Source organism: Rhipicephalus microplus, chromosome 5, assembly GCF_043290135.1.
Source record: "Rhipicephalus microplus isolate Deutch F79 chromosome 5, USDA_Rmic, whole genome shotgun sequence".
NCBI lineage: Eukaryota > Metazoa > Arthropoda > Arachnida > Ixodida > Ixodidae > Rhipicephalus > Rhipicephalus microplus.
This window is the reverse complement of record NC_134704.1, coordinates 42,328,166-42,339,255: the sequence shown is the minus strand read 5'-3', so window position 1 is coordinate 42,339,255 and position 11,090 is coordinate 42,328,166.

Sequence of the window (11,090 nt, the reverse complement as noted above, 5' to 3'; positions counted from 1 at the left end):
CCGGCCACCTCAACCTGCTGGTTTCTTATAATTAAGTTTATTCCTTCCCCTCCTCCTCTATTAACAGCTCGAGGTGGTGGCGCGAATTAACGAGGCGCCGCACGGTGTGATTATTTGGCATGTGCAGAAAGTTGTCACACTCGTTACAAGGCGCTACCGTGTTCTGTATATGTGGGCGCGTGTCTGTCAGCCTCGCTTGCGGCTGCAGCTGTGAAACCACGCCTGGACGTCGGTAGCATTTTGTTTTGTGTGTGTGTGAATCCAAGTGCCTTCACACAGGGGAAGGTGCAGATGCGTAGTTTTTTCATTTTTCAAAGGGTGACTTCTGTGTTGAGCACCTCCTTCCCTCCTGTTCCCTCCCCGGCCGTCACAAATTTCGTTTAAATTTATGTTTGGAAGTTTAGAAGTTCGTTAGTTTATGCATGCAGGGATGAGTCATGTCTCGTGCCCGGCTGTTATCTTGGCATGCCACATGTCCAGAATATGATGCAACTGCTAATCAAGGCTGCAGTGTCTTTGTACAGTAAACCGTGCATAATGGCTGTTTAGCGCGAACAAAAATGTAAGCCTCGATTGGATAAGATTCACATTTTAAGGAAAAGCAGGGCCACTATGGCTCATGAATTGCTGGAGGTGCTTCACAACAAAAAGCGAGGATTGTCATACATTAGTGATACGTTAATCCGCGCAAGAAAAAAAAAACTTTTTTTAAACAGTATATAGGCGTTGATTGTGGTGTATACTATAGCACGTTTGAATTTTTCGCGGTGTGCTGCGCATTCAATTGGGTACATTTGTGTGATTGTAACACAATATTATTGACCAATCGACAACGTATGCTCCGCTTGAGCTCCTATCTCTTCATTTATTCTTGCTAAACAGATATAATTTTTTATAGTGTATACTGTGTTAAATGAATAGACTAGCCCAGCAACGTGTTCTTTTGCCAAAGGCTTGAACTGATGAAGGGGAATTCAAGGGCTCGTTTCTCTTTTTTATACGCAACCTTAATGATGATCAACAAATAATGAAGCCAGGAAAGGTATAGTGGCGTCACTTGTAGTCTACAACTGAATTGTTGTAGTTATGGCATAAATGTGAAGCATTTAAAATTACTTCCAGAGGTTCGATTCCGGCCGGCAACATGTTTCCTTTTCCTGCACTTCGATTTCCGTACATTTATATCATAAATAGTTGAGCACAGTTAAAAGGCCCCCAGTAACGTCCCATGCGCATTTGCAAAGTGGGAAAGCGGCGCAAGCCGAGACGTAGCAATATCGGAGGAAGACGCGGGGCAAGCGGGGCGCTGCTTATTCCTTCATTTGTTGCGCGTCTTCTTAATCGTTATCCTTTCAACTTACAAGTATGCGGCTAACTGTTCCCAACGAACCACACTTTTTTATTATAGTTTGGTTTTCGTTTAGATTTTTCCCGCGGCCTGTGTTTAAGGTCGTGGGTTCGATACCGGCCGCCACGGTCGCATTTCGGTCGGGGGCGAAATGGAAGAGGCCCGTGTATTGTGCGATGTCAGCGAGCGCTAGAGAACTCCCGAATGTCGAAATTTCCGGACCCCTTACACTACAGCCGCCTCTATAATCACATCGTGGTTTTGGGACATAAAACCCCAAATATTATTATCAGGCCGACGGTTCAGGTGAATCTTCAAACTTCAAAAATGGGCGAAAGGGGGGGGGGGGGGCATTGTGTTTTCGTGACGCCACAATAGTGAACTTGCGTCAGTAAACTGACACCGAGAACTACCGCTTCTTGGCTCCTGACATATATAGTGAACGAGCAGCGTGCAGTCGGATGAGGAACCCCTCGTTTTCTTACTGCGTTATGACGCACACGCAAATGAGGTGCCGGTACACTGCGGGTAAGCCAAAAAAAGGGGGGGGGGGGGCATCCGGTAGCGCAAGAAAAACGAGAGAACACACCGCTTGGCAGAGTGCACCGCTGATATACATCCAGCTGTCGAGGTGCGTCAATCCATTACGCATTCGTCAGAGGGCGACGTATACATCAGAGGGCGGTGGAAAAAAACCGCCCCTCTCCGACGTTGTAGTACGCCGCGAGGTGCCGTAGCTGGCGCGACGTCGACGAGAGGGCCTGAGTGCGATGGTCCGCGGGGTCCTTTCGTCAGTCGATATATAGCTTCGTGTAGGTTCAGAAAAAAGAAGTCAACCCGTACGGGTTGGCAGGCAGGTGGGGGACACGGGGGTGCCTTGTGCCCCTAGACACCCAAGACCACGAAAAAACACTGTATGAGCAAGTTTACTACTTTTGGATAAAAGGCCTTCTTTCACAGTGAAGAAAACACCATAGATCCATCACCAACGGCCAGTCTTCTGAAAAGAGCGCTTGTCGCCTTGAAGAAGTTTCTTGGAGAATCAATTATTTTGTAGAAAGATTGACCGACTGCCCACCACGTCGTCTTCCCCATGATGAAAAGAGAAATGTGTAATGTCATTATAGTGCGTTTTATTTGATGTGTTATCATTTGCCTCAGTGTCTTTTCTTGCGCGTGTCAACAGGATACTTGAGTTGTAATGGCTACATGTCAACAAATTTTTCCCATTTGAACTGCCATGTGATGTTCAGCTGTGCTGTATTTTAGCGCTTAGGTTTTAGGGGCGAAGCTCTTTGAGCCGTGGGTCATGCGTCCCTGATGTATGTAGTAGTAGTAGTAGTAGTAGTAGTAGTAGTAGTAGTAGTAGTAGTAGTAGTAGTAGTAGTAGTAGTAGTAGTAGTAGTAGTAGTAGTAGGTAGCCACCTCCACTGCCGTACAAGAGGAGTGGCACACGCGCACTTTTCGAAGTGAGGAGGAAACCCACGCACGTTAATCAAAAATGAAAAACGATAGCTCTTTCTGATGAAATAACCTACGGAGACAAGTATCAGTGACTTAATGTCCAATAACCTTTGCCTTAAGTTTGATTTTACTAAAAAAAAAACTACTAACAGAGGGACGCACTCCGAGCACTATCTGACCAGAAAAGGTTGCCACGTTCAACTCGCTGGGCGTAATCTTCTCCGTTTTAGCAAGCTAACGGCTCAGTGCTCTCCCATAGTTGAGTACGAAGTACTCGAAATCGTTAAACATTTTTTAAACACACATGTTTAGCGAGGGTCGGGCCGCAGTGCCATGAACTAGCGGCGGTGAAAGGTGCTAACTAGACACGAAGCACAGGCAGTAAGAGAGTGCACGCGTGCCGCTCCTCTAGTCCGACCGTGCCACCTCTCATTTAGTCCTTGGCATGCCTGCCTGATGGCGGTACTCCTCTATGATGAATATATAATGAAAAGATGTGAAATGGTGCTACTTGGAGTGTTCACTAGATGGACGGACGGATGGACAGATGGATAACAGACAGACAGACAGACAGACAGACAGACAGACAGACAGACAGACAGACAGACAGACAGACAGACAGACAGACAGATGCACGAACGGACGCACGGACGTATGCACGAACGGGCGCACAGATGGATGCACGGACGCTGGCACAGACGGACGCACGTACGGACGGAAGCAAGAACGAAAGGATGGACGAAAGCGCGAATGGACTCATGGATGCTTCGTTCCACTCATCATCGTGCCCTCCGTAGATATACTGTGATTTTTACTGCACATATATATATATTTTGTCTGCTAAGCGAGAAGCAGTAGCCAATGGCACTAACCTCATATTTCATCGTTTAAATAAAAAAGTGGGTATGTATGTATGTATGTATGTATGTATGTATGTATGTATGTATGTATGTATGTATGTATGTATGTATGTATGTATGTATGTCGTCATCATCATCATCAGCCTGACCACGTCCACTGCAGGACAACGGCCTCTCCCATGTTCCGCCAGTTAAGTCGGTCCTGTGCTTGCTGCTGTCAATTTATACCCACAAACTTCGTAATCTCAGCTTTTCACCTAGCCTTCTGTCTCCCCCTAGCTCTCTTACCTTCTATAAGAATCCAGTTAGTTACCCTTGATGACCAGTGGTTATCCTGTCTACGTGCTACATGCCCAGCCCATGTCCATTTCCTCTTCTTGATTTCAACTACGATATACTTAACCCCGGTTTTTCCCCTAATCCACTCTGCTATCTTCTTGTCTCTTAAGGTCACAGCTGCAATTTTCCTTTCCATTGCTCGCTGCATCGTCCTCAATTTAAGCTGAAACCTCTTTGTAAGTCTCCAGGTTTCTGCTCCGTAGCTAAGTACCAACAAGATGCAGCTGTTATATACCTTCCTCTTGAAGGATAGTGGCAATCTACCTGTAATGATTTGAGAGTGCTTGCCAAATGTGTTCCACCCCATTCTTATTCTTCTATAGTTACTTCAGTCTCATGGTTCAGCTCCGTAGTTATTACCTGTCCTAAGTAGAAATAGTTTTTTACAACTTCAAGTGCACTATTACCTATCTCGAAGCGCTGTTCTCTTCCGAGGTTGCTGTACATTACTTTCGTTTTATGCAGATTATTTTAAGACCTACTTGTCTGCTCTTTATCTAACTCTATAATCATGAGCGGCAATTCGTCCCCTGAGTTAGTCAGCAATGCAATGTCATCGGCGAAGCGCAGGTTACTAAGGTACTCTTCATTAACTCTTATGTCTAACTGTTCCTATTCTTGGCCTCTGAAAACCTCCTGTAAGTACGCGGTAAGTAGCATTGAGGAGATTGTGTCCCCCTGCCTTACAGCCTTCTTGATTTGTATTCTGTTGCTTTCTTTATGAAGCACTATGGTAGCAGTTGATCACCTGTAGATTTCTTCCAGGATGTTTATATATGCTTCGTCGACGCCCTGATTCTACAGTTTCTGTATTACTGCTAATATTTATACTGAATTAAACGCCTTCTCGTAATCTATGAAGGCTCTGTATAGTGGTTGGCTATATTCTGAGCATTTCTCTATTACCTGATTGATAGTATGAATGTGGTTGATTGTTGAGTAGCCTGTTCGAAATCCTGCTTGCTCCTTTGGTTGATTGAATTCTAATGTTGTCATAATTCTGTTATCAATAACCTTTGTAAATGGCTTGTATACTATGGAGAGCAAGCTGATCAGCCTGTAATTCTTCAAATCCTGGTAATCTCCTTTCTTATGTATTAGGATGATGTTAGCATTCTTCCAAGATTTTGGTACTCTTCCCGTCAAGAGACACCTCGTAAACAGGGTCGCTAGTTTTTTTAACACAATCTGCCCTCCATCTTTCAGAAGAACTGATGTTACCTGGTCCTCACAGGCAGCTTTACCTCTTTGCATGCTCTCCAAGGCTTTTCTGACTTCTTCCATCATTACTGGTGGGGTGTCGTCTGGGTTACTGCTAGTTCTTATATTAAGGTCGTGGTTGTGCTGGCTACTGTACAGATCTCTGTAAAACTCCTGCGCTATTTTACTATCCTATCTGTATGTATGTATGTATGTATGTATGTATGTATGTATGTATGTATGTATGTATGTATGTATGTATGTATGTATGTATGTATGTATGTATGTATGTATGTATGTATGTATGTATGTATGTATGTATGTATGTATGTATGTATATATGTATGTATGTATGTATGTATGTATGTATGTATGTATGTATGTATGTATGTACGTACGTAAACCACGTAGGTCTCCTTATAATTATCTGCGCGTCTATGTCCTTGCGTGAATGCTCCTTCAAGAATGTACAGGACCTTCAAGCATGCTCAATTCCCAGAAACTGCGGGGACTGCGCCACTAAACTGGGAAGCATGTGGGAGCATGCAGCGGAGATTTCCACTTCCTGCGGACGTCATAACCGATCAATACTTTCACTTGAACGGTTCCTTTCTTACGCGGGAGATGGCTGATCCATTCAGGGACGTATATAGGCGACCCGAATCGATGACGGTCGTGAGCGAAGGAGGAACTGAGACAGAGATCCGAAGGTTATTGTTATTGATTTTGCGCTAAGAACCGAAGAAAGCATTTGAGTATAAAAATTCTGGCAATACGGAATGATATTATCTTTACACAAACTTCGTCAAGTGCTCACTATAGTGGCGTCAGTTTAGCGGTGTCAGGACAAGGCGATGCGTAGATGACGAGCTTGACACAGTGGAAAGAAGGAACTGGGGTACAATCTGCGTCACGCTTTGGCAGTTTGTCCTTGAACTGTTCATGCTTACGTGACCATAGAGCGCGAACACAGACAATCACGTACGGAACGAGAAAAATCGGACGGGCGCCTTACACCAAGAAGTTGTCACAGTATATCCCGCCCTGTGTCTCTCGTTCTATGTGAATGTCTGGTTTGGCGCTCTGATGTTCCTAAAACCTATGCACCATATAGCCGAATTTGTTCAATACTTTTGACGGCACTCTTTAGCGGTTCACGTAATTCAGTAAGTGGGTTTTCGAGGAGAGCGTGAACACAGGCGCAGAGTGCTAAAGCAACGAAACTTCGTTTTCTCTTGTGTCTTCGCCTGCACGCCTTTATTTAGACGAAAGTATCGGATACTTCATTATAAGCGAAAAGGGAGCGACGGTGTCCACACGAGTGAGGCAGAAAAATCATGATCAAGTAATGATGTCACTCTGTGAAGCCACCAAGACATCACAGATCGCCTAATTTTTTACGTCATCGCGACTTCACTGTGACTTCACACAATCTTATGTCACGTGACAACGTCATCACACGAAATCATCGCAAGTTCATTAGTGGACCGATCACGGAGGCAATGCGAATCCACGTTAGACGAAGAAAGCTTACAATACATCCGATCTCAGAGGCCATTGCAAGGCCTCGTTAGTTGCAGAGAGCTTTTCTTGAGAGGGGAGGTTGTGGGGGAGATCATTACAATCTACTAAGAAAAAAGGAAAATGATTTTCACCTTCTAGTCATATAATAGAGGCCTATAAGAGACCACACGATTTTTTTTTTCATGTGTTTAGAGGGTTTCGGTCCCGGGTGGCCTTTACACACGGCAATTGTCTTCACGTTAGAACTTATCGCACAAACAGCTCGGTAATACGGCTCTATAGTACTTCCTTCTAATGGTGATGGCAAATGCATACCACCTACCGGTATCCCTATAGCCTTGTGATCGGAGCGTGATTCCTTCTACAGGAAGCCGCGCAAACTCTACTACTACAACTCGTTACGGCTTTTACATACACAATGACAGACACCGCAGAACAGTACTTCTATTCATAGACAACGCATGCCCTGTTGGACACGTATAATATACGTACATAAATATATGCGCACCAAGCCCTACCATCGAGAGGAATCTGCACCGCAAATATAATAAACACCGTTCCATGGATACGCTAACGTATTTCTTTTACTGTGTACTTCTCAGTTCTCACGCCTTCCACGTTACCTGCTCATAATTTTTGTGCTGTAGTACATGCGCAAAAAGGTCGTGTCAGTGAACATGTAATGTTTCAGACAGAATTGTATATACTGAAGCACGTATGAGCGATGATGCAGCAAAAAAAAAAGAATTTATATGTGTTTATTAAAGTAAAATTAAAAAAAAAGTGGGTGCTTCTCTATGTTTCACGGCTTCGCTTGTTTTTAGATGGCTTAACATTACTAAAAGAATGACCTCTTCGTCCACAATTTCAAGCATGGAAGTTTCCGATTTCAACCGCGGCCATCTCCCATGAACCATTCCTTCCATTGGTTTACTGAGATCACAGTCTCAGGTAGGTACACGGCAAGGATATGGTACCGGTCATGCAAACAAGCCCATGGACTGGGCTCCTCATTGCTCTCTGTTCGTTTGGATTCCTCCTACGTAACAACAGCTTATTATCAAGCAATGAAAGGGATTTCTCTTTCAGAGAGCGCCTTCTCCGGGAAGGAGGGGAGGTTGTGGAGGCATCTTCCTTTATTTACCTAAGATTGGGTAGGGCGCAAGGTCAGCCTTATACATTGACATAATTGGGAGGGGGTACGCTGCCACTGGGAAGAGGGGGGGGGGGGGGGGGGAGGCTGCGCATGGTCAGCCCTACACATTGACATAGGGGTAGAGGAGGGTGGTGCTGCGACAACGCTTCACCCCCCCTCCCCCCACCTTTTTCTCAAGAGTGACCTGCGCACGCCTATGGGTTTGCCTACTTGGTGCAGTAGGTACAAAATTCTTTGTTTTCGGCTTGAATTCAAGGTCCCTTCCTTATTTTCATCTAACTGACGGGTATTTTTATTCGAAGAACAGTGTTAGTTTGTAAGCCATAATAGTCGGCACCACTCGGAATATTTCGCAATATGCCGTTCCATATGTCCACCTGAGTAATTGACTTGGCTGTAAATCGAACCGTGTTCTTGCTCGTGCCGACATGTGTACTTAGGAAAGCGGTATATGCGTACAAATATAGACGTTTAATGTGTACAAAAAAAATAACTCCAGATCGAACACTGTCGCAAAGCCGAACAGCGATTCGTACGGGCGTGGAGATTAATTACGGGTAATGTGCAGCCGGGACGTTATCTCAATGCCTTGCCTTTGCGTAATGAAGAATTGCCAGCCACGTTGGCAGTTTCGCAACATAATTCACCACCGTTCTTTCGTCCTTCTTACTTGATTGTCTGCGTGTATCGAACGGTACAGATACGGTTACATCATCAACGCGTGTCTGGTAACCGAGTTTTTTCCAATTTTAGCTCGTAGTTTGTCTGCGCTGCAATGGGTGGCGAAGCTACGTAATGCGGTATATAGACGCGTGGTGACCGCATTGCTTCTGTTCAGTGCGCCACCGTTCACTGATGCGCCAATGTTGTAATCACGTGGGCTTACGATTCAAGTCATCATACTTTGCCGCTTTCGAGACACTTCGATCGAATGAGGATATAGTATTGCAGAGGAACGCCATTATTATTCAGCTGATTACCTAATCTTTCTTTCAATTTTTTTAAATTTTTCCTTTCAGTAAAATCAGTTGGTAGTGCCACCGCTGCAAAGAGTAACTCCTTTGCACATCGCTCCATCCTGTCTTTTACATTAGTTTTATTTTGTTCTTGTGTAGCAATGTGAGTAAGTGGCTATAGCATCACGTATACACAAGCTACACCATTCTGATAACAGCCAACAAAATCATTTATTTAATTATTTATTTATTTATTTATTTATTTATTTATTATATTGAAATACCTATCAAAATATATAAAAGACCAAAAAGCACTTTATTCGAACGCCAATTTCTTGTGGCCCTCGTGACAGGTATTTGCTCATTTTGCCGTAAGGTTAAGTACAGCGCAGTTTTTGAACATCGACAAGAAGGATAAGAAGAACACGACACTCGCTACAAGCCACACATACCTTGGAGCTCTTTCGGGCACACGTTGTACCGTTGACATTCCAAGATGCCACTCTGGTTTTGCAAACGCAAAGCGCCATGAATGTGGCAAGGGACCTCGGTTCATGTTGGGTGAAGTTGTTGGAACAGATGAAAGGGCCCGTTGTAATAGAAATGAAGTTCCATAAGGTTGATAACTGGGCTAGCTGGTGATTAATCATTTTGCCGTAAGGTTAAGTAGCGCAGTATTTAAACATGGACAAAAGGGATACGAAGGACACGACACTCGCTACTGGTATTTGCTCATTACGTTTCGCAATCTTTAAATACCAGCCACGTGCACACACGTGTTTTAAGGTCTTTTTAGTTTGGCCTATTGAGCTGGACTTCGGAAGGTTGTCTTTCAGAAAGAGTCAAAAATACTTACGTATTACACTCGTACGAATATAGCCTACAAGCTGTCTACAGACAGTTTCGTAATAATAATAATAATTGTTGGAGTTTAACGTCCCAAAACCACGACGTGATTATGAGAGATGCTATAGTGAAGGGCTCCGGAAATTTCAACCATCTGGGGTTTTTCAATGTGCACCTAAATTGAAGCCCATGGGCCTTAAGCATATTAGCCTCCATCGAAAATGCAGCCGCCAAAGCCGGGATCTAATCCCGTGACCAGCGGGTCAGCAGACGAGCTCCTTAGCCACTAGACCACCATGGTGGGTCATCTAGAGACCATCTACAGCTTTTACCATATAAAACAGTCTGCCAGGCTGTATCGTTCTTCACGGAGGTAGGTTTATTGATTTGCTTATAAATACTGCGATCTTTCAGTTGAAAGATGATAGCAGGGTGGGAAATGTATTCAAAGGTAGGGACATGCATTAAAAAAAACAATAACAGTACAAATGTGATTATACAAGACTAAGGCAAAAAATACACTGATTTAAATAAGTTCACAAAGTAACACAATCCAGAATAACAATGCATAATAACATAATAGCATAATACATGTTACAAACTAACACAATAATTGCAATAAAGCAAATACAATACAATAAGAAGTAGTGGTTTAGCTGAGGCTGCTTTGAAACAATGTGTGTATGATGTAATACGACATAATTTGGAAGGTTATTCCAGTCAGCAATAGTTCTGGGTAAAAATGAACACTTGTAGCAGGTTGAACTCTTTGCGGCACCTCTTTCTTCCAGTCTGGGCAAGTTTTATTGTCATCGTCATTGTACTTGTTGCGATTGCTTAACCGTACATTCGATTGTAGGTATTGGTTAGGTTGCCTTCAAAACCCGAGTACACTGCGTGCCAAGCAATACAAACGTACTTACGGGCATATCATGCATTTTTCTACTTTAATACCTCCTGCAGAATCGGATCACCCCTGCAGCTGCAGAGATTGCCTATATACTTCTTACTTATTCGTCTATCGGCCCATAACCCGGCAGGGTCGGCGTCCTCGGTGTGCGCGTCCCCCTTATCCTTTATCGCCCTCTTTACTCCATAGATGTATTTTGCTTTTGAGGTTGCACCCTGTCTTTTAATCCCACGTCTGCGAGTCTTGGCAGTAAAGTTAGCAATGCTAGCAACACTATCAGGCCCTATCAGTACGTGTATGGTACTACAAAAGGTGGTTGATGACCTACAGAGCATTCAGACTTTTGTAGATTTTTTTGGGTAGCTAGACGTTCTCTTCTTGTTTAGTTGGTAGTACACAGAGTGGACTCAAACAAGAGTTCTTAACATATTTAGTTCATTTATTCAGCATTGCTACCAAACTTCTGAGCACGTAACTTAGTTTGCCG